Genomic DNA, 24,151 nt, shown 5'->3' with positions numbered 1-24,151 from the left:
GGAAATCATAACAAACAGTCTCTCAGACCACAGTGCAATCAAATTAGAACTTAAGAAACGCACTCAAAACCGCACAACTACATGGAAGCTGAACAACCTGCTCCTGAATGACGTCTGGGTAAATAATGAAATTAAGGCAGAAGTAAAGATGTCATTTGAAACCAATGAGAATGAAAACACAATGTTTCAGAATATCTGGGACACATTTAAAGCAGTGTGTAGAGGGAGATTTATAGCACTAAACGCCCACAAGAGAAAGCAGGAAAGATCTAAAATCGACACCCTAACATCAAAAGTAAAAGAATTAGAGAAGGAAGAGCAAACAAATTCAAAATCAAGAAATAACTAAGATTAGAGCAGAACTGAAGGAGATAGAGACAACAAAAACCCTTCAAAAAATCAATGAATCCAGGAGCTGGTGTTTTGAAAAGAATAACAAAATAGATAGACTGCTAGCCAGACTAATAAAGAAGAAAAGAAAGAATCAAATAGATGCAATAAAAAATGATAAACGGGATATCACCACTGACCCACAGAAATACAAACTACCATCAGAGAATACTATAAACACCTCTACGCAAATAAACTAGAAAATCTAGAAGAAATGGATAAATTCCTGGACACATACACCCTCTCAAGTCTGAACCAGGAAGAAGCCGAACCCCTGAATACACCAATAACAACTTCTGAAATTGAGGCAGCAATTAATAGCCTACCAACCAAAAAAAAGCCCAGGACCAGATGGATTCACAGCCGAATTCTACCAGAGGTACAAAGAGGAGCTGGTACCATTCCTTCTGAAACTATTCCAAACAATAGAAAAAGAGGGAATCCTCCCTAACTCATTTTATGAGGCCAGCATCATCCTGATACCAAAACCTGGGAAAGACACAACAAAAAAAGCAAATTTCAGGCCAATATCCCTGACAAAAATTGATGCAAAAATCCTCAATAAAATACTGGCAAACCAAATCCAGCAGCACATCAAAAAGCTTATCCACCACGATCAAGTCGGCTTCATCCCTGGGATGCAAGGTTGGCTCAACATACAGAAATCAATAAATGTAATCCATCACATAAACGGAGCCAATGACAAAAACCACATGATTATCTCAATAGATGCAGAAAAGGCCTTTGACAAAATTCAACAGCCCTTCATGCTAAAAACTATGAATAAACTAGGTTTTGATGGAACGTATCTCAAAATAATAAGAGCTATTTATGACAAACCCACAGCCAATATAATACCAAATGAGCAAAAACTGGAAGCATTCCCTTTGAAAACCAGCACAAGACAAGGATGCCCTCTCTCACCACTCCTGTTCAACGTAGTATTGGAAGTTATGGTCAAGGCAATCAGGCAAGAGAAAGAAATAAAGCGTATTCAAAGAGGAAGAGAGGCAGTCAAATTATCTCTGTTTGCAGATGACATGACTATATATTTAGAAAACCCTGTCATCTTAGCCCAGAAACTCCTTAAGCTGATAAGCAACTTCAGCAAAGTCTCAGGATACAAAATCAATGTGCAAAAATCACAAGCATTTCTATACACCAATAACAGACAAACACAGCCAAGTCGTGAGTGTGAACTCCCAATCACAATTGCTAAAAGAGAATAAAATACCTAGGAATACAACTTACAAGGGATGTGAAGGACCTCTTCAAGGAGAACTACAAACCACTGCTCAAGGAAATAAGAGAGGACACAAACAAATGGAAAAACATTCCATGCTCATGGACAGGAAGAATTAATATCATAAAAATGGCTATACTGCTGAAAGTAATTTATAGATTCAATGCTATCCCCATCAAGCTATCACTGACTTTCTTCACACAATTGGAAAAAACTACTTTAAAAATCATACGGAACCAAAAAAGAGACTGCATAGCGAAGACAATCCTGGGCAAGAAGAACAAAGCTAGAGGCATCACACCACCTGACTTCAAACTACACTATAAGGCTACAGTAACAAAAATGGCATGGTACTGGTACCAAAACAGATATATAGACCAATGGAACAGAACAGCGGCCTCAGAAATAACACCACACATCTACAACCATCTGATCTTTGACAAAGCTGACACAAACAAGCAATGGGGAAAAGATTCCCTGTTTATTCAATGGTATTGGGAAAACTGGCTAGCCATCTGCAGAAAACTGAAACTGGACCCCTTCCTTACACCTCACAGAAAAATCAACTCAAGATGGATCAAAGACTTAAACATAAGACCTAGGACCATAAAAATCCTAGAAGAAAATCTGGGCAATACCAAGTAGGACATAGGTAATGGCAAAGGCTTCATGTCTAAAACACCAAGCACAATGGCAACAAAAGCCAAAATTGACAAATGGTATCTAATTAAATTAAAGAGCTTCTGCACAGCAAAAGAAACTATCATCAGAGTGAACAGGCAACCTACAGAATGGAAGAAAATTTTTGCAATCTATCCATCTGACAAAGGGCTAACATACAGAACCTACAAAGAACTTAAACAAATTTACAAGAAAAAAAACAAGCAACCCCATTAAAAAGTGGGCAAAGGATATGAACAAAAGACATTTATGCAGCCAACAGACATATGAAAAAATGCTCATCATCACTGGTCGTTAGAGAAATGCAAATCAAAACCACAATGAGATACCATCGCCCGCCAGTTAGAATGGCGATCATTAAAAAGTCAGGAAACAACAGATGCTGAAGAGGATGTAGAGAAATAGGAATGCTTTTACGCTGTTGGTGGGAGTGTAAATTAGTTCAACCATTGTGGAAGACAGTGTGGCGATTCCTCAAGGATCTAGAACTAGAAATACCATTTGACCCAGCAATCCCATTACGGGGTATATACCCAAAGGATTATAAATCATGCTACCATAAAGACACATGCACACATATGTTTATTACGGCACTATTCACAATAGCAAAGACTTGGAACCAACCCAAATGTCCATCAATGATAGACTGAATTAAGAAAATGTGTCACATATACACCATGGAATACTATGCAGCCATAAAAAAGGATGAGTTCATGTCCTTTGCAGGGACATGGATGAAGCTGGAAACCATCATTCTCAGCAAACTAACACGAGAAGAGAAAACCAAACACTGCATGTTCTCACTCATAAGTGGGAGTTGAACAATGAGAACACTTGGACACAGGGTGGGGAACATCACCCCGGGGCCTGTTGGGGCATGGGGGGTTAGGGGAGGGATAACATTAGGAGAAATACTTAATGTAGGTGACAGGTTGATGGGTGCAGCAAACTAACATGGCACGTGTTTACCTATGTAATTAAAACTTCACATTCCGCACATGTATCCCAGAACTTAAAGTATAATAATAAAAAAAGAATATATAAATAAATAAATAAAAATAGCACCTGGCTGGGTGTGGTGGTTTACGCCTGCAATCCCAGCACTTTGGGAGGCCGAGGCAGGCAGATCACAAGGTCAAGAGTTCGAGACCAGCCTGACCAATATGGTGAAACGCTGTCTCTACTAAAAATACAAAAATTAGTTAGGTGTGGTGGTGCATGCCTGTAATCCCAGCTACTCAGGAGGATGAGGCAGGATAACCGCTTGAACCCGGGAGGCAGAGGTTGCAGTGAGTCAAGAGCGTGCCACTACACTCCAGCCTGGGTGACAGAGCGAGACTCAGTCTCAAAAAAAAAAAAAAAGCACCTAACCAACCTAACCATAGCATTGCCATGAATTCAATAATCCATAAAAGGCTTAGAATAGTGACTAGAACATAGTATAGATTCAGTGACTATTAGCTATATTATTTATTTATTTATTTATTTAGAGATGGAGTCTTGCTCTATTGCCCTGGCTGGAGTACAGTGGCACAGTCTCGGCTCACTGCAATCTCTGCCCCCCGGGTTCAAGCAATTCTCCTGCCTCAGCCTCCAGAGTAGCTGGGATTACAGGCACCTACCACCAAGCCCAGCTAATTTTTGTATTCTTAGTACAGGGTTTTGCCATGTTGGCCAGGCTGATCTCAAACTCCTGACCTCAGCTGATCTGCCCGCCTTGGCCTCCCAAAATGCTGTAATTACAGGCATGAGCCACCACGCCCGGCTATTAGATTATTAATATCCTTCTCAAAATTCCAACTTTGATTAGCTGTACCAATATTTTGTTACATGTCGAGCTTTAAATAATTTGTGTTCTGTTCTGAAACTATACAAAGTTGAGCATGCTTTGGGAAATTGCTCTTAAACTGAATCTAAAACATGAAGACCAATAAGCAGCATTGATACTATAATTACAGTATATTCACTGCAGAATCAGGTAGTGTGGTTAAATCAGAACAGAAAGGGATAAAGTACTATTTCATTATATCCATGTCGCTGGATGGAGAAAGTTCAGGTATATAGATTTCTTTTTTTCTTATACTCCATCATACTGCTCAACATGATACTATATTTTAGCCTGTTTCATATTTGATCCATGACTTTTGCCATAGGTTTTTCTTTTCTTGCTGGAGTGCAGTGGTATAGTCAGTGCTCACCGCAGCCTTGACCTCCTGGGTTCAAGCCATCCTCCTGCCTCAGCCTCCAGAGTAGTTGGGATCATAGGGACGTGCCACCATGCCAGGATAATTTTTGTATTTTTTGTAGAGACAGGGTTTCACTATGTTGCCCAGGCTGGTCTTGAACTCCTGGGCTCAAGTGATCCTCCTGCCTCAGCTTCCCAAAGTGCTGGGATTACAGGTGTGAGCCACTGCGCCCAGCCTCCATATGTTTTTCTTTATCCTTCTGAGGTTTCACATTGCCTACTTCTTATAGAAAGTAGAAACAGGAAGCAGAAATAAAATGTTTTCTTCATTTTATGATAGATTATCAAGATCCCCAAATTTTCTGTTAATTGATAATTTTTGTTTTGTTTTGTTTGAGATGGGGTTTCACTCTGTCATCCAGGCTGGAGTGCAGTGGTGCGATTATGTCTCACTGCAGCCTCAAACTCCTGGGCTCCAGATATCCTCCCACCTCAGCCTCCCAAAGTGCTGGGATTACAAGCATGAGCCACCACTCCTGGCCCTTAAACTGTCAATTTAAGACACATTATTCTGTGGATCTGCTGCATAACTGTCATCCTGGCCTAGCTCCATTTTTTTCTGAGGTCCCATGTCTTCCTCTTTGTTGAGTTCCTTTTATTTTTGCTGGAGTACACCCTCAGGTAATTTTTTTCAGTAAAATTATATAGAAAATTCTTCTGAGTCTTTACATGTCTGAAAGCAATTTGGTTTGCATCATGCCTTCTCCAATTTTTTTCCTCTTACTTCAACACTATGGCTTTCACTACCTTCCAATAAAAATGATCTTGATATGTTAGCCAGGATCTCCTAATTACCAAACCCAGTGGACATTATTTTCTCTTTTATTTTTAGTTGACATATAATTGTACATATGTATAGGATACACAGTGATATTTTGATACATGTATATGATGTGTGATGATTAAACCAGGGCAATTAGCATATCCATCACTGACACATATATCATTTCTTTGTGTTGTGAATATTAAAATACTGTCTTACAGCTTTTGGAAAATATACAATAAATTACTGTTAACCATATTTACCCACCAGTACTATAGAATACTAGAACTTATTCCATCCATGTAGCTATATCTGTTAGAAAACCTCTCCCTGTCCTACCCTCTTCCTCATGCTTCCCAGCTTCTAATAGTCACAATTTTAATCTCTCTACTTCTATGAGCTAAAATTGTTTTAGCTCCCATACCCAATAGACACTTTTAACCTACCCATTTATTATAGAATTTGACACTGTTGATAACCCTCTGATTCTTAAAACTTCAATTCCCTTGGTTCTTGGGACACTGAATCCTTTGCTGTTTTCCTCTCTTTTTGTTTCCTTTGAGGTTCTGCATCCTTTTCCCAACCTTTTTTTCTTTATCTCCTTTTTTTTTTTTTGAGACAGTCTTTCTCTGTCACCCAGGCTGGAGTGCAGTGGTATGGTATCGGCTCACTGCAATCTCCACCTCCCAGGTTCAAGTGATCCTCCTGCCTCAGCCTCCTGAGCAGCTGGGATTACAGGTGTGCACCACCATGCCTGGCTAATTTTTGTATTTTTAGTAGAGCCAGGGTTTCGTCATGTTGGCCAGGCTGGTCTTGAACTCCTGGCCTCAAGCAATCTACCCACCTCAGCCTCCCAAAGTGCTGGGACTATAGGAGTGAGCCACCATGCCTGGCCCTCTTCCCAACTTTTGAATACTGATAATTCTGATGTCCCATCTCTACCCACTGATGGTCTCTCTCATAAATGGGCTTTCTGAAATAGCTCATCTAGCACTATGATTTCAGCCACCAACTATCTAATGACACAAAGCACTAAATGTCACACACAAATTTCAAAATTATTCAGTCCAAATCTTAATTGATTATCTTACCTCCATCCAAAGGCTGTTTCCATGCTTGTGGTTTTTATTTTGTCTTGTGAAGTTACCATCCACCCAAATCTTCCCAGTTAAGAGCCATGGAGTCATCCTCAATCTTTCCCTCTTTTATAGCCCGCAGCCAGTTGCCAAATCCTCTCAAATCTCTCAGAAATGTCTCTGAAGTTTCACCATCTTCTCTATTCTCACTGCTACCCTAATTCAGATCCTCATTATTTCTCACTTGGATTACTGAAACAACTCTCAACTGGCCCCTCTGCCCTCGCCTCTGCCCTCACCTCTGCCCTCACCTCTCCTGTCAGTCCATCCTTCATTCAGTTAGTGATTGTCCCAAAACAAAACATGCATGACCACATCTTTTCCCTATTTAAGACCCTAGCTACCTCCCTCCTGCTCATAGAATGTTTAAACTTATTAGTATCATACACAACCTTTTGCAATTTCTCTCTCCCCATTTCCATTTCCAGCCCTCCCTCTCACCCTTCAACCCCACAAATTCTACAATTCAGCTATTAAGAAAACTTCTGGGCCAGGCGCGGTGGCTCATGCCTGTAATCCCAACACTTTGGGAGACCGAGGCGGGCAGATCACGAGGTCAGGAGATTGAGACCATCCTGTCTAATACAGTGAAACCCCGTCTCTACTAAAAATACAAAAAAATTAGCCAGGCGTGGTGGCAGGCGCCTGTAGTCTCAGCTACTTGGGAGGCTGAGGCAGGAGAATGGCATGAACCTGGGAGGTGGAGCTTGCAGTGAGCGGAGATCGCACCACTGCACTCCAGCCTGGGCAACAGAGCGAGACTCCCTCTCAAAAAATAAATTAATAAATAAATTAATTAATTAAAAAAAGAAACTTCTGAAGATCACTGCCCCTGCTCACACCCTGTAATACTTCCTCTTGAAGACTCTATACTTTTCTTTTTCCTCTTTTTTTTTTTTTTTTTTTGAGACAGAGTCTTGCTCTGTTGCCCAGGCTGGAGTGCGGTGGCACGATCTCGGCTCATTGCAACCTCTGCCTCCCGGGTTCAAACGATTCTCATGCCTCAGCTACCCGAATAGCTGGAATAACAGGCATGTGCCACCATGCCTGGCTAATTTTTGTATTTTTAGTAGAGATGGGGTTTCACCATGTTGGTCAGGCTGGTCTTGAACTCCTGACTACAAGTGATCCACCCGCCTTGGCCTACCAAAGTGCTGGGATTACAGGCATAAACCACCATGCCCAGTCTTTTTTTTCTTTTTTCTTTTTTTTTTTTTTTTTGAGACAGAGTCTTGCTCTGTCACCCAGGCTGGAATGCAGTGGTGTGATCTCGGCTCACTGCAAGCTCCGCCTCCCAGGTTCACGCCATTCTCCTGCCTCAGCCTCACGAGTAGCTGGGACTACAGGTGCCCGCCACCATGCCTGGCTAATTTTTTGTATTTTTAGTAGAGACGGGGTTTCACTGCGTTAGCCAGGATGGTCTCGATCTCCTGACCTCGTGATCCACCCATCTCGGCCTCCCAAAGTGCTGGGATTACAGGCATGAGCCACCGTGCCCAACCACATTTTTTTCTTTTTTCTTTTTTTTTCTTTTCAATAGAGACAAGGTCTCCCTATGTTGCCCAGGCTGATATCGAACTCCTGGGCTCAAGGGATCCTCCTGCCTTGCCCTCCAAAGTGCTAGGATTGTAGGTGTGAGCCACTAGGCCTGGCTGATGCTTTTCTATTTACTGTTTCTTTCCTAACTTCTTCAGGCCCAGCTGCTCCCTGTACACTCCCAGAGTACCCTGCTAATAACGTTTCATCACACTGTTTTACTGCCATCTATTTTCATCTTCCTCTATGGCTATGCCATCAACCCCTTAAAAGCTGGGCTTATGTTTTACTTATTGGTATCATGGGCACCTAGCATAGGTCTAACCACTAGAAGACACTTCAGTAGATGTTGAGGAAGAAAAGAGGATAGGACTTTGGGGAAAGATTATGTTCAGGAGGCAGGAAGAAGAGCCATGCTGAGGGTGCTTTGAGGGTAACAAAGACCCTGTAGTCACAAAGGCCTAGGAGAAAATTTCAAGAACCTGTTTGATGGTTGCAGAGAGGTTGTAAGAGATGAGGTGGTGAATAGATCACTGGATCTGGAGACTTGGAAATCTCTGCGCACCTTCAGGAAAAGACATTCCAGTAGCCTGAGAAAGCAGCTGCTGAGATTTGAGGGGGGCTTAGGAGAGAGGGAGTGGTGAGGGAGCAGTTCTTTTTGACTTGACTTCCACAGCATTTGACATCAGCCCCTCACATTTGTTTCATCACTTTTCCCTTCTTTGGCTTCTGTGATGTGACATTTTAAGGTCTCCTAGGATTCCTTCAAGGGCTGTGTGTTCCCTACTGCCCTTTAAATGTCAAGGTTTCCAGGTTCTGTTTTTAGCTCTTGTCTCTGCTTAATCCATACACGCTCCCATTCATGATTATTTCAATGATGCCTACCTCCTGATGACTCTAGGTCCTTATCTCCAGCCCAGGACTCTCCCAGAGTCTCAGACCCACAGCTGTTAGTTCTGTCCAGTGGACCTGTAGATGCCCAGATGTGCAACAACCTCAATATTTTTGAAACTCATATCCTTCACCAAAAATCTCCCCCTAAAACCTGTGTCCCAATTTTCACCAAATATACCTATACTACCAAAGGGTATAACACCAAATTTTCTTAACCCTTTCCTCTTCTCTAATCACTTAAGCCTTATCAATTCTGTCATCTCAATCTAGAAATTCATCCCCTTTCTCCATCCCCACTGCCACTGCTTAAATTCTAGCCTTAAAAATTTTCAGCTGCATTATTATAATCTCCCCATGTCCAGTCTCAATCCCCTCTTTCAGCCTTCTCCATACCACTTCCAAAGAAGTCTTTTTTCTCTAGTACTTTAAAAAAATGATGCACAATTTATATACAATACACGCATTTTAAGTGTACAGTTTGATGGATTTGAAAATAACCACCAACCCTGTCAAGATGAGGCAGGAGAAGAGAGACTGGAGGCAGGGAACCTAAGGCCAATACATGCTGACTTCCTAGAACTAAATCAAAAGGAAAGCCCCAACTTTCCATGCCCAGGTAACAGAAGGACCAGAAGGTACTCCCTTTGCAACACGCCCCCCCACCCCCACAACCTGCTCCCTTTTTCTGCATGGCAGATGAAAAATTGGAAGTACCTCTGAATGTTCCCCTCCTACAACCAATCAGGCTGGTTGTGGGCCAAGTCTTCATTTGCATAGGAGTATAACTTTGTTACTTAACTTTAACCTTTGATTGGTTGCTTTCTGCAACAAATCAGACCTTTGCATAGGCTGTAACTTTGTAACTTCACTTCAGCCTCTGATTAGTCCCCTCCCACAACCAATCAGACTGATCATGGGCCACTACTTCATTTACATACATACATGATTACAGCAAGTAATCAATGGGAAACCTCTAGAGGGTATTTAAACCCCAGAAAATTCTGTAACCAGGCCCTTGGGCCCCTTGCTCGGGCTGCTCCCAGCCTGTGGAGTGTACTTTCATTTTTAACAAATCTCTGCTTTTGTTGCTTCATTCTTTCCTTGCTTTGTTTATGCATTTTGTCCAATTCTTTGTTCAAGACACCAAGAACCCGAACATCCTCCACCAGTAACAAAGATATAAAACATTTCCATCACCGAAGAAAGTTCTCTAGGGACTTTGCAGTTAAGCCTCTGACACCCAGAGGCAACTGCTGTCCTGATTTCTATCACCATTGCTTAGCATTGCCTGTTCTTAGACTGTTTACACATGGGATCCTATGGCATGGATTATTCTGTGCCTGGATTCTTCAGCTCAACGTAATGTCTGAGATCCATCTAGGTTACTGCATTTATGAGTAGTTTGCTGTTTTATAGTGCTGAGTAGTATCCAACTGTATGGGTATCCCATAGTTTGTTTTTTCCACCTGTTGATGAAAAATTCGATCATTTCCAATTTGGCTCTTATAAAAAATTTGTTATGGACAGTTTTTTTTTTTTTTGAAATGGAGTTTCGCTCTCATTGCCCAGGCTAGAGTGCAATGGCACGATCTCAGCTCAATGCAACCTCCACCTCCCAGTTTCAATCAATTCTCCTGCCTCAGCCTCCCAAGTAGCTGGAACTAAAGGTGCGTGCCACCACACCCAACTAATTTTTTGTATTTTTAGTAGAGATGGGGTTTCATCATGTTGGCCAGACTGGTGTCAAACTCCTGACCTCAGGTGATCTGCCTGCCTTGGCCTCCCAAAGTGCTGGGATTACAGGTGTAAGCCACCGTGCCCGGCCTGTGGGCATTTTTGTATGTCTTTTTTGGCATATATTTTCAATTCTTTTAGTTAAATACCTAGGAGTAGAATTGCCAGTTTGTAGGGTAGGTGTATGTTTAACTTTATAAGAGACTGCCAAACACTTTCCAAAGTGGCTATACCATTTTATAACACCACCAGCCATGTGTGAGAGTTTCTGTTGCCTAAAGAGTTCTTTTGAAAATGCAAATCTGGGTCAGGCACGGTGGCTTATGCCTGTAATCCCAGCACTTTGGGAGGCCGAGACAGGTGGATCACCTGAGGTCAAGAGTTCAACACCAGCCTGACCAACATGGTAAAACCCTGTCTCTACTAAAAATAAAAAAAATTAGCCAGGTGTTGTGGTGAATGCCCGTAGTCCCAGCTACTCGGGAGGCTGAGGCACGAGAATAGCTTGAACCTGGGAGGTGGAGGTTGCAGTGAGCTGAGATCACGCCACTGCACTCCAGCCTGGGTGACAGAGTGAGACTCTGTCTCAAAAAAAAAAAGAAAAAGAAAATGCAAATCTGATCATACTATTTCCCTACTTAAAAACTCATCTCTGGGCCGGGTGCAGTGGCTCACGCTTGTAATTCCAGCACTTTGGGAGGCCGAGGCAGGCAGATCATGAGGTCAGGAGCTGGAGACCAGCTTGGCCAATATGGTGAAACGCCATCTCTACTAAAAATACAAAAAATTAGCCGGGCGTGGTGGCATGCACCTGTAGTCCCAGCTGCTTGGGAGGCTGAGGCAGAAGAATTGCTTGAACCTGGGAGGCGGAGGTTGCAGTGAACCAAGATCGTGCCACTGCACTCCAGTCTGGGCGACAGAGTGAGACTCCGTCTCAAAAAAAAAAAAAAAAAAAAAAAAAAAAAACACTTCATCTCTGGCTCTTAAATATGTCCAAATTCCACCAGAAATAGACAAGGTCCTTCATGACCTGTGTCCCAGTTGCCCAAACTCATCTCTTGCTATTTCTCTATATGTTCCCTTCATGCCTGTCATGCTGACCTCACTTAGTTCCCTTAATTCATGAAGTCTTTTCACATCTTTGTATAAACCTTCCTGCTGCCAGAATGCCATTTTCTTCCTTATTTGCCTAGCTAATGCCTACTCATCCTTTCTTTTTCTTTTCTTTTATTTTTCTTTTTGAGACAGGGTCTTGTTCTGTTGCCCAGGCTGGAGAGCAGTGGTGCAATCTCAGCTCATTGCAGCCTCTAACTCCCAGGCTCAAGCAATCCTCCCACCTCAGCCTCCTGAATAGTTGGGACTACAGGTATGTACCACCACACCTAGTTTTTTTGATTTTTCATAAAGATAGGGTCTCACTATGTTGCCCAGGCTGGTCTTGAACTCCTGGGCTCTGGTGATCCACTTGCCTCAGACAACCCAACACTTTGGTGTCATTCCCGTAATGAGCGACCACATGCCTGGCTGCTCATCTTTTCGGAGTGTTACTGATTACATCACTCCCCACCCCAAGTTAACTGCTACAATGTGTGCTCCCATAACATACAGAGCCTGACCTCATCCTAATACTCTGCTCAAAGCATTATAATACATTATTTCCTTCTCTCTACCTGACCAACTCTTGGAATACTCTTTTCCCTCCCTCCTTTCCTTCTACCACTGTTTGATGATGGCCCATGCTGGACAGATGCTATGTTGGGTGATGTACACAGGATGGTGAATTAAAACAGTCACGGCTCCTGCTCCCATGAGAGTGTAGGCAGTAGGGCAGAAAAGACAATCAAGTAATTACACTCACACATGGAGAATTAGAAACTGAGTTAACTGTTCTGAAGAAAGGAAGTGATGAGTCTACCAGCACACAAAAGGAGAATCTGGCCTAGATGGTATGGGGGTGAGGGCATGGAAGGCCTCCTTGAAGAAATAATGTTTGAAATGAGAGCTAAAGGAGATGCAGGAATTAAGTGGGTGAAGTATGTTTCCTCCCTATGGTGGAAGTGAATTTGGGACTGTTCGAGAAACAGCAATTAAGCCGGTGAGCCTGAAGAAAAAAGACTGATGGGCCTCACCTGAGGGATGAGTGCCAGGCAAGCGCCAGACTAGAAGCTGCTAAGAATTTGGTCGTTACCTTGCTCGAGACCAAGGAGCAGGAAAACTGGTGTTAATAGTATTAGCCTTACTTTCAGTGAGCTGAGATTGTGCCACTGCACTCCAGCCTGGGCGACAGAGCAAGACTCCATCTCAAAGAAAAAAAAAAAAATAGTATCAGCACCTCTGACGGCTCCCCATTGCTTGTCATTGCACCTAGCACGTGACCATTGATCTAGTTTGGATGTTTGTCATCTCCAACTCTCATCCCCAGTGTTGGAGGTGGGAACTAGTGGGAGGTGCTTGAGTCACGGGGGTGGATCCCTCATGAATGGCTAGGTCCCCTCCCCATGGTAACGAGTGAGTTCTTGCTCTATTAGTTCATGCCACAGCTGGTTGTTTAAAGAGCCTGGTGGCTCTCTTGCTCCTTCTTTCACCATGTGCCAGGCTTGCCTCCCCTTCACCTTCTGCCGTGAGTAAAGGCATCCTATCAGAGGTGTTACTGATTATTTCACATCTGCACCACCCCCCCAGCCTGAGTTAATTGCTGCAATTCTGTGCTCCAATAACATACAGGGCCTGACTCCATCATAATACCCTGTTGAAAGCATTATAATATATTATTTTCTTCTCTCTACCTGACCAACTCTTGGAATACATTTTCCCTTCTTCCCTCACTTCTACCACTGTTAATGAGTGAAAACCTTTACTGAAAACCTCACCAGAAGCCAAGCAGATACCAGTGCCATCCAGAACCATGAGCCAAAGAAACTTATTTTCTTTATAAACTGTCCAGTCTCAGGGATTCCCTTATAGCAATGCAAAATGGATGAAAACAGTCATACATAACATACATTTGTTGAATTAATAAAGTTTGGAAGTGTTCAAGAAATTTGACATCTAAAGGAAAAAGGGACTCTATGTATTTTGAGCAGGCTACAGGGTTGTGGGAAGAGTGTTTTTAAGCAAAGACATGACTTGAGTTTGTTCAGGCAATACAGCCAATAGAGGATGAAGAGATGAAGCATGGAAACACAGTTCTGACATAGGTGGGGGGGATGGAATTGAGAATACAAAGATCATTAGTTTTGAAAAGGAAGAATGACTCTTCCTTTGAGGTAAGAGAAAAGGGTGGGAAAATAGGGAAAGCTCTAGAGGAAAAAACACTACTGTTGGGAGAAGCATTGTTACAGTCATGTGGTCCAGGGGGCATTTTCCTGAATCTGCATGATGCCATCAGATAGGGACTGTTTTCCAGCTGTACCATGGATTGTCCCCATGATCATGGTGGGCAGATTTGCAGTGTGGTGACCATGTAACTGGTAGTGTTGGAAGCTTTCTCATATATTCACCATCTCACCAAATTTTCACAACAACCTCAAAGTATACAGACCCAATTTACAGACATGGACACTCAGGTTCAGGGAGGTGAAGAACCTTGCCCAGGTCTACACTGTCAGTGAGTGTCTGACCTGGAACTAGAACCTAGGTCCAACGGACTCAACCACAAGGAGCCAGGGCAACTTGGGAGCCTATTCATTTGATTCCCTTCTTATTGGCTTTAGATGTTTTGCTTCAGTATGGCTGAAACATCATCATTAGCGAGCCTAGGCACAGTGCAAGGTGATACAGGCAGTTTTTGCCTTAAGGGTGGGTTTAATTTTCATAATGTGACCTCCAGGGTTTCCTATGAATAAACTAAAAAATAAGGCAGTTTGGGGATGCAGAAGGTAAATACTCTGGCAGAGAACACATTATCCTCTTACTGGAAAGGGAAGGATAAGAAAGGAATACTGGAGTGCATCACAGGTTAAGCTAACTAAAGATGAGGTCAATGACTTGTCCATAGTCAATAGCATGGGAGAAAAGTAACATGGAGACATGCCTTCTTGTGACCTTTTTTTTTTGACTCCATCTCAAAAAAAAAAAAAAAAATAGTATCAGCACCCCTGAGTGCCAAGATGACAATAACCTGAGTGGTAACCAGAGAGAGTGATTATAGGTGAGGCAGCTGTTAGAAGAAAAATCTATCTCAGTAGAGAAAGGGGCCTTCGGAATCATCCCCAGGGTGCTGGGTACGGTGGTTCATGCCCATAATCCCAGCACTTTGGGAGGCTAGATGGAAGGGTCATTTGAAGCCAAGGGTTGGAGACCAGCCTGGGCAACAAAATGAGACCTCATCTCTACAAATTAAAAAAAAAAAAATTAGCTGGGCACAGTGGCGCACGCCTATAGTCCTAGCTACTCTGAGGCTGAGCTGCGAGGATTGCTTGAGCCCAGGAGTTTGAGGCTGCAGTGAACTATCATCATGCCATTTCACTCTAGCTTCAGTGGCAGAGCAAGACCCTGTGTCCTAAAAAAAAAAAAAAAAAAAAAAAAAAAAAAAAAAAAAGAAAAAAATCCATGGAGTGTCCATGGAGAGTTACAAAGCTGTGAGGGCCCTGGGCCAGGAGACAGGTGGCCGCTCCAGCAAAGAACAGCAGGTGATATGGGAACTAGCTCCATCTGCAGAAAGCAGTCTGCTGAAATAATCCTAATGAGAGGAGGGCAGGAGGGCTCGATGGACAGGTAGTTGTTCCCAGTTTGAAATGGTGCCTTCGGCAGGGCACAGTGGCTCATGCCTGTAATCCCAACACTTTGGGAGGCTGAGGCAGGTGGATCACGAGGTCGGGAGTTCAAGACCAGCCTGACTAACATGGTGAAACCCCATCTCTACTAAAAATGCAAAAATTAGCCAGGCATGGTGGTGCACACCTGTATTCCCAGCTACTCAGGAGGCTGCGGCAGGAGAATCGCTTCACCCTGGAGGCAGAGGTTGCAGTGAGCCAAGATCGTGCCACTGCACTCCAGCCTGGGTGACAGAGAGAGACTGTCTCACAACAAAACAAAACAAAAAAAGAAATGGTGCCTTTAGGATTTATTTTTTATTTTTTTTGAGACAGGGTCTCGCTCTCTTACCCAGGCTGGAGTGCAGTGGCACGATCTCAGCTCACTGCATCCTCCCACCTCAGCCTCCTGGGTAGCTGGGATTACAGGCACCTGCCACCATGCCTGGCTAATTTTTGTATTTTTAGTAGAGACGGGGTTTCACCACATTGGCCAGGCTGGTCTCAAACTCCTGACCTCAAGTGATTTGCCTGCCTTGGCCTCCCAAAGTGCTGGGACTATAAGTGTGAGCAACCACACCCGGTCTAAGGATCTTAAAAGGAAACATCACTGTTAAGTCATTGCTGACACAAATAAGGTGGCCTCTCAATTACTGCCAAGCTTTATGCTATCTTATAGCTCTTGCACTTACAAATTGAGGTCTATTTAGTCTGTGCTGTTGTTGACCTCATATTTACTTACCATAATCAAGATTTGCTCTAGTCTTAGCATCTTTTCCAGACTTATGACCTATAGTGGGTTGACTCATGTCCCCCTGCACTGCCCACCCCCCACCGCCCTAATTCATGTCTACCTAAAACCTCAGAATGTGATTTTTTTTTTTTTTGAGACGGAGTCTCGCTCTGTCCCAGGCTGGAGTGCAGTGGCATGATCTCGGCTCACAACAAGCTCTGCCTCCCGGATTCACTTAGCCTCCCGAGTAGCTGGGACTAAAGGCACACGCCACCAGGCCTGGCTAATTTTTGTATTTTTAGTAGAGATGGAGTTTCACCATGTTGGCCAGGCTGGTCTTGAACTCCTGACCTTGTGATCTGCCCGCCTCAGCCTCCCAAAGTGCTGGGATTACGGGCGTGAGCCACCACGCCTGGTCAGAATGTGATCTTATTTAAAAATAGCATCTTTACAGAGGTAATTAGTTGAGGTCATACTAGATTAGGGTGGGCGCTAAATCCAACGACAAGTATCCTTATAAGGAAGAAGAGTAACACGGAGACCTGCCTTCCTGTGACTTTTTTTTTTTTTTTTTTCTTTGAGATGTAGTCTTGCTGTGTTGCCCAGGCTGGAGTGAGATGCCATGATCTCAGCTCACAGCAACCTCTGCCTCTGGGATTCAAGTGATTCTCCAACCTTAGCCTCCCAAGTAGCTGGGACTACAGGGGTGTGCCACCATGCCCAGCTAATTTTTGTATTTTTAGTAGAGATGGCTTTTTACCATGTTGGCCACGCTGGTCTCAAACTCCTGGCCTCAAGTGATCCGCCCACTTAGGCCTCCCAGAGTGCTGGGATTATAGGCGTGAGCCACCAAGCACATCCCCTGTGACCTTCTGAGCTCAGAATATGAATGCCAAGATGGCAATAACCTGGGTGGTACCCAGAGTGATTATGGGTGGGGCAGAGAAGAGAGGGCCTCGGGAAGACAGAGACAGAGATTGGATTTATGCTGCCACAGTCAAGGAATTTGGCTTTGTTGGAAAAGGAAGACTTTTCCCCCAGAGCCTATGGAGGGAGTGCGTCCCTGTCAGCACCTTGATATTGGACTTCTGTCCTCCAGAACTGTGAGAGAGTAAACTTCCATTGTTTTAAGCCACACAGTTTGTGGTAGTGTTTTAACACAGCAGCCACAGGAAACTCACACAGGAGTTGAGGTTGTTCTTCCCTCTAGGGAAGGAACTCTCCAGCCCTGGCAGTTCCTCAGTTCACCCTCATAGGTAAATGCCCAGAAAAAAACTGCTGAATAAACACATTTCCCAGATTTTGAATTGAGGGAGAAGTGTGATGTCCCTTGAGGTAGCACAGAGAGATCAATGGTGACATTAGATAGTATCTGGAAGACCCAAAGGCTGTGTATCAATTTTCATTGTGTGGCTTTAGCTTGGCAAATAGTTACTAAGTGTCAGGATGTGGCCTCAAGTTTTGTCAGACTCAAGGTTGAGTCAAACTTAGCATGATTAGGTAGGTTGTGCTAATCAGACTCACAAGAAATAAAAATCAAGCTGAAAATGTATTCATCTGTATGTGTGTGAGAAAGAGAGGAGGCTTTTATTCCAGTATTGAAAATGCTCATATTCACTGCCAGGGCCCCGGGTCAGAACACTTGGAAGCTGCTCCGTGACTGTAAGTCGCATGGAATCAAAGCAAAGAGGCAGGGCACCTTAAGGGGATCTATCCAGACCACGGGGAAGCCCAGTGACCCCTCCAGGACCACAACAAAGCTTTTGTCTCCACCACCACAAAATTCAGGCCTGACAGAGTCGGTGACATTCGCTGCAAATCTGTAGTTCTCTGGCTTCTCTTCTCTGTGTTCTCAGGTCAATTGCCCCTCTTCCACCCACACAGTTTTTCTCTAAACAGGATGTTAAACAAATGGATACTAAATGACAATTGTGTTCTGGACTTCCCTCCCTTACAAAGAAGGTCACCTTGGCTAAAGTATTGGGTTCTTTCAAATCCACATTTACCATGTGTTTACTCCCATAAGAATGAATACCATCTGTATTAGTTTCTTTTGGCTGCTAAAACAAATCACCAAAAACTTAGTGGCTTCAAACAATAGAAACTTATTCTCTCACAGTTTTGGAGGCCAGAGGTCCAAAATCAAGGTGTCGTGAGGGCCTACCTCCAAGGCTTGTAGGGGAGAATCCACTCCTTTCTTCTTCCAGCTTCTGGTCACTCTAGGAACTCCTCGGTTTGTGGCTTCATCATTCCAGTCTCTGTATCCACGGTCACGTTGCTGCCACAATTTCTTCTGAAGCTAATCTTCCTCTGCCTCTCTCCTATAAGGACACTTGTGATTGTATTTACGGCCCATCTGATAATCCAGAATTATCTTATCTCAAGATCCTTAACTTAAGCTCATCTGCAAAGACCCCCTTTCCAGATAAGGTAACATTCACAGGTTCCAGGGATTTCTGTGGATATCTTGTACAGGACCAGCTTTTGACTTACCACACCACCATTTGTGGATTTTGAGGACTGGGATTGTATGCGTGTTGATATGTCTTCAATGTCTCACACATGAATGAAAATAAATAGGCAAATTAAGGCAAGCTTATTTCCAAATTCAAAGGCACCTCACCATCACTACGCATAATCGACATCCTTCTAAAAGGTTATCTGAGGGCCAGGCATGGTGGCTCACATCTAATCCCAGCACTTTGGGAGGCTGAGGTGGATGGATCACTTTGAGCTCAGGAGTTCAAGACCAGCCTTGACAACGTGGCGAAAGCCTGTCTCTATAAAAAATACAAAAATTAGCCAGGTGTGGTGGCATGTGCCTATAGCCGCAGCTACTTGGGAGGCTGAGGCTGGAGAATCACTTGAGCCCATGAAGCAGAGGTTGCAGCGAGCCAAGACTGTGCCACTGCACTCCAGCCTGGGTGACAGAGTGAGGCCTTGTCTCAAAAAAAAAAAAAGGTTATTCAGAGTTTTTATATCATAAGTCCCCTCAATACATGACTGGATTTCATGTGTGCATGGTTAAAAATGAATTACTTCTGGCAATGAATCCATCTTTTCCAAAAGATGGATGAAAAAAAAATCCATCTTTTCAGGCCAGCCTATTATAAATTGTAATCACAATCAGCATCATCTTTAAATATGCTATCAAATACTCTTGCATAATTATCTTTTGCCCTACCTGTTCAAATCTTTTCCTTTTGAAGCCCACTTAATGCCCGACCTTCCCAGGAACCATTCATAACCGTTCCTTACCCTCCACACCTGCTCATGATCTTGCCTAACTATGAGGTCTTCTTGCTCTGCCTGTGGGTATCATTTCTGCCTAGGAATTGGTAAACTCTTCCTGAGTGGGATTTTCTTTCTCAAATAAGACTCGACGATGTAATATAGCATATTGTTGGAATTTTGTTAAATTGTTGGTTTATGAATGTAAAGGGACCGCGTGAATATTTAAGCATAGGCCAGAGCCCACATCAACAATACTGTTGTTTATTCTCAGGCAGGAAAGAAGCACCCATTGCTTGAGGGTCCAAGAGAAGGAGTGTATTTATATTGGGTTAATGTATTTAGAAAGTTAGATGTCTGTCTCCTGGAAGATGAGATATTTAACATTCAGTTAGAAGAGAAAGTTTTCTTATATAACCGATAACTAGAAAGATAATCAAGAAGCAGGAGAGGTGATTTGCTATCAAGAAATAAGGCACAGATCTTCAGGATGGAATGTTAGAAGGCTTGAGGAGCTGCCTTCTTGGCCAGGCACAGTGGCTAATGCCTGTAATCCCAACACTTTGGGAGCCCTAGACAGGAGGATCACTTGAGCCAAGGAGTTTGAGACCAGCTTGGGCAACAGAGTGAAACCCTGTTTCTACAGTAAAATGAAAAAATTAGCCAGGCATGGTGGTGTGTACCTGTGGTCCTAGCTACTCGGGAGGCTGAGGGAGGATTGCTTGGTCCTGGAAGATGGAGGCTGCAGCAGTGAGGCATGACTGTGCCACTGCACTCCAGCCTGGGACACGGAGAAAAGCCGTGTCTCAAAAGGGGAACAAACAAACAAACAAACAAACAAAAAACTGCCTTCTCTTCATTCTCCTCCAGAATGTGGTGAATAATTTGTGTAGACAAAATACAGCCCCAATTTAAAAATGTATATGATAGATGAGAAAAGAATCCTAAGAATCCCGAGACTCAGATCTGACACTCCTATATATCTAAGTCTCGGACTCCTAACCTATTTTAAAAGCAAGGGCTGTGGTGTGATTCATTTTGGTTACTCTCTGTGCCTAGAAGTGTGAAGCACGTAGAAAGTGTCTGATAAATGTCTGCTGAATTAATGAAGCAACAAAATGAGAGAGAATTGTCTGATTGAGGAGACCCCAACATGTCATATCATTAAGTAGACACAGACCCTGGTGTCTGAAGCTTCATCTCAAACATAAGCTATGACCTTCATATTGACAAGTAAAACATGCAACCTCCTAGGTGCATTAGACACAACCTATCACTTACAGCTCCTTGAAACACTATTTTGCCTGGCTTTCAGGAGACCACACCATTTGGTTTTCCTCTCCTTTCATTGAATGCTCCTTCTCAATTTCCTCCTCTGGGTCTTCCTCCTCCTCTTGACCTCTAACTGTTGCTATGCCCCAGGGCTCATTACTCAGCCCCTTTCTCTTCTCCATCTACCTTCTCTCCCAGGGCCTAGGTGAGCTCATTCAATGTCATGGCTCAAAATGTCATCCACATACCCTGGCTCTAAAATTTCTGTCTCCAGCCCCATATTCTCCCCTGACATCAGACTTGCATATCCAACTGTCTACTTGACATCTTCAATTAGATGTCTCACAGATTGTAAAATGTAGCATGATTGAAACAGAACTCTTTATTTTCCCCTACTTAAAATCTGCTCCTCCTCCATCTCCACTGGAATAAATGGCAATTTTATCCCTCCAATTGTTCAGGCCAAAAACCTTGAAGTTAATCTTGACTTCTTTCTTTCTCTCTCACCCCACAACCAATCCATCAGCAAATCCTATCAGCTCCACTTTCAAAATATATCCAGAGTCCAACCCCATGCCCCACACTGACATCACCCTGGTTCAAGCTACCCCATCTCTTACCTGGGTTACTGAAACAGCTCCCTAAGTGCCTTCCTGTCTCCTCCTCTCCCCATGTGGTCTACCTCCACATCGCAGTCAAGTGACTCTTCTCAATCTCAGTCATGCCGCTCCTCTGCTGTCAATACTCCAAAAGTGTCTCAGTAAATTTTATGAAATTCAAATCATCACCATGGTGTACAAGGCCCTAAATTCTCCCTTTCCAGTTTATTTCCTATCCCCTCAATCTCGACATTCTCATTCCACAGGCCTCTTTGCTGTCCTCAGCAAAGAGGACATATAATACATTAAAACATATTATAAAATACAATATTATATAAGTATTAATTTGAGATGTCAATATCATAAAGTGGGGATAGGGCAAAGCTGTAAAGGAGTAGAGTTTTTGTGTTTAATGGGTACAATTTTGACTTTGCAAGGTGAAAAGAATTCCAGACGTGGATGGTGGTGACGACTGCACAAATCCATATACTTAACAACACTGAACCATACATTTTAAAATGGTTAAAACTGTAAATTGCATGTTATGTGTACTTCACCACAATTAAAAATGAAAAATAAAACATCATTCATATACAGATATGTGCATATGAATAACCAGTCTGAAAGGACAGGCACAAAAGGTGAATAATAATTATCTATGGGTAGTAAGATTATAGACGACTTTTTTTCCTTAATGCAAAAAAGCATTTCTAATTTATGCATTATGTGAATTATGTAATTTATGTGTGACTTTCATGTATTCCTTATACAATAAAAACACATGAAAAGCTGTGTATAAAACTTACACCTAGTGTGGCAATAGTATTCGACTACAAACAAAATCTGAAAATAAAACATGTGGCCTCAAACTACAGGCCTCAAACGTTCCATTGAGTGTGGTCAATTTCAATGGACTCATCTCCACAGGAACTGGACAAGAGGCCAGGAGAGTTCAGGTTTTCAAATGCAGACTCAGGTGGAAATGCGGATGTTAACTGTCTGACACAGGCCAATCATGCCACTCATGAACAAGCTCTTGCAAAATTCTGAATATTTCTACAATGTGTCATTTGATAGTGTGGTGTCTTTTGACACAGACCAAGCTACAAAGCTGCCTACGGTGTATAATTAAGGGTTTCAGATATACTAAGGTTTTCTTCTGCCAAATGCCATTCATCTATGCTTGACTCTTCCAACAAATATAACCGAAGTACAATTTGTAAAGCCAGCTCACTGTGTGAATTATTTTGTCCTGCTGTTTTAAGGAACTGCACTGTGTACAGAAGTAGAGAAATTTGGCCGGGCGTGGTGGCTCATGCCTGTAATACCAGCTGTTTGGGAAGCCAAGATGGGTGGATCACTTGAAGCCAGGAGTTTGAGACCAGCCTGGCCAACATGATGAAACCCCATCTCTACTAAAAATACAAAAATTAGCCAGGCATGGTGGCAGGTACCTGTAATCCCAGCTACTCAGGAGGCTGAGGCAGAAGAATCACTTGAACCTGGGAGGAAGAGGTTGCAGTGAGCCGAGATCACACCACTGCACTCCAGCCTGGGCGACGGAGCGAGACTTAGTCTCAAAAAAAAAAAAAAAAAAAAAAAAAAAAAAGGCTGGGCAAGGTGGCCCAAGCCTGTAATCCCAGCACTTTGGGAGGCTGAGGCAGGTGGATCACCTGAGGTCAAGAGTTTGAGACCAGCCTGAACAACATGGTGAAACCCCATCTCTACTAAAAATTCAAAATTAGCTGGGCGTGGTGGTGCATGCCTGTAATCCCAGCTACTTGGGAGGCTGAGGGAGGAGAATCACTTGAACCTGGGAGGCAGAGATTGCAGTGAGCAAGGTCGTACCATTGCACTCCAGCCTGGGCAACAAGAGTGAAATTCCATCTCAAAAAAAAAAAAAAAAAAAAAAAAAGAAGGCTGGACGTGGTGGCTCACGCCTATAATCCCAGCACTTTGAGAGGCTGAGGCAGGTGGATCACAAGGTAAGAAGTTTGAGACCAGCCTGGCCAACATGGTGAAACCCTGTCTCTACTAAAAACACAAATACAAAAATCAGCCAGGCATGGTGGTGCGTGCCTGTAATCCCAGCTACTCAGGAGGCTGAGGCAGGAGGATAGCTTGAACCCGGGAGGCAGAGGTTGCAGTAAGCCGAGATCGTGCCACTGCACTCCAGCCTGGCGACAGAGCAAGACTCCGTCTCAAAAAAAAGAAAGAACAAAAAGTAGAGAAATTATTCTGGGATACCCAAACCATAGAGCCCAATCCCATCACTGGACAGAAGAGGATGCCAGGACCCAGAAAAGTGAAGTGACTTAGTGACTTGTCCAGAGGCTCACTCCTAGTTTGTGAAAAAGGTGGAACTAGACTCAGGAAGTCCTGAGGCCTTAGTCCAGTGCTGCTGCTGCTTTTTTTTTTTTTTTTTTTTTGACAGAGATTTTGCTCTTCTTGCCCAGGCTGGAGTGCAATGGTGCAATCTCAGCTCACCACAACCTCTACCTCCCAGGTTCAAGCAATTCTCCTCCCTCAGCCTCCCAAGTAGCTGGGATTACAGGAATGCACCACCATGCCCAGCTAATTTTGTATTTTTAGTAGAGATGGGGTTTCTCCGTGTTGGTCAGGCTGGTCTTGAACTCCTGACCTAAGGTGATCCGCCCACCTCGGCCTCCCAAAGTGCTGGGATTACAGGTGTGAGCCACCATGCCCGGCTGGTCCAGTGCTTCTTTTCAAAACTTGGAATGTCATATTTGGAAAAGGAGAGTAACTAGTAAGTATCTGAATGTGATTACAACTGGAAATACATTTATTTCACTCCAACCTTTGTCTTCAAACTGGCCCTGCTGGCTCTCTCTTCCCTGCCCCTTGATGATAACTTTGACAGATTTCATAGCTTTCTGGTTACTCACAATTTCAAGAACCTCAATTAAGGTTAATTTTCAG

At 43.3% G+C, this 24,151-nt stretch overlaps 1 protein-coding gene across 3 annotated transcripts in view; it reads right to left on the bottom strand.

Moving 5' to 3' along the window:
• Window positions 1–24,151, bottom strand: part of TMEM266 (transmembrane protein 266) — a 150,046-nt gene that overhangs the window by 113,640 nt on the left and 12,255 nt on the right. Inside the window, exon 2 of one of the 3 annotated variants that reach the window (XM_050799853.1) lies at window positions 18,274–18,430. The exons of the other annotated variants lie outside the window; for them this stretch is intronic. The gene's annotated coding sequence lies outside the window, so the exon portion shown is untranslated. The remainder of the gene's footprint in view (window positions 1–18,273; window positions 18,431–24,151) is intronic. 3 annotated transcript variants of the gene reach the window in all.

This window comes from Macaca thibetana, chromosome 7, assembly GCF_024542745.1.
Source record: "Macaca thibetana thibetana isolate TM-01 chromosome 7, ASM2454274v1, whole genome shotgun sequence".
NCBI classification, from domain to species: Eukaryota; Metazoa; Chordata; class Mammalia; order Primates; family Cercopithecidae; genus Macaca; species Macaca thibetana.
This window is presented reverse-complemented; position numbering and strand designations above follow the sequence as displayed.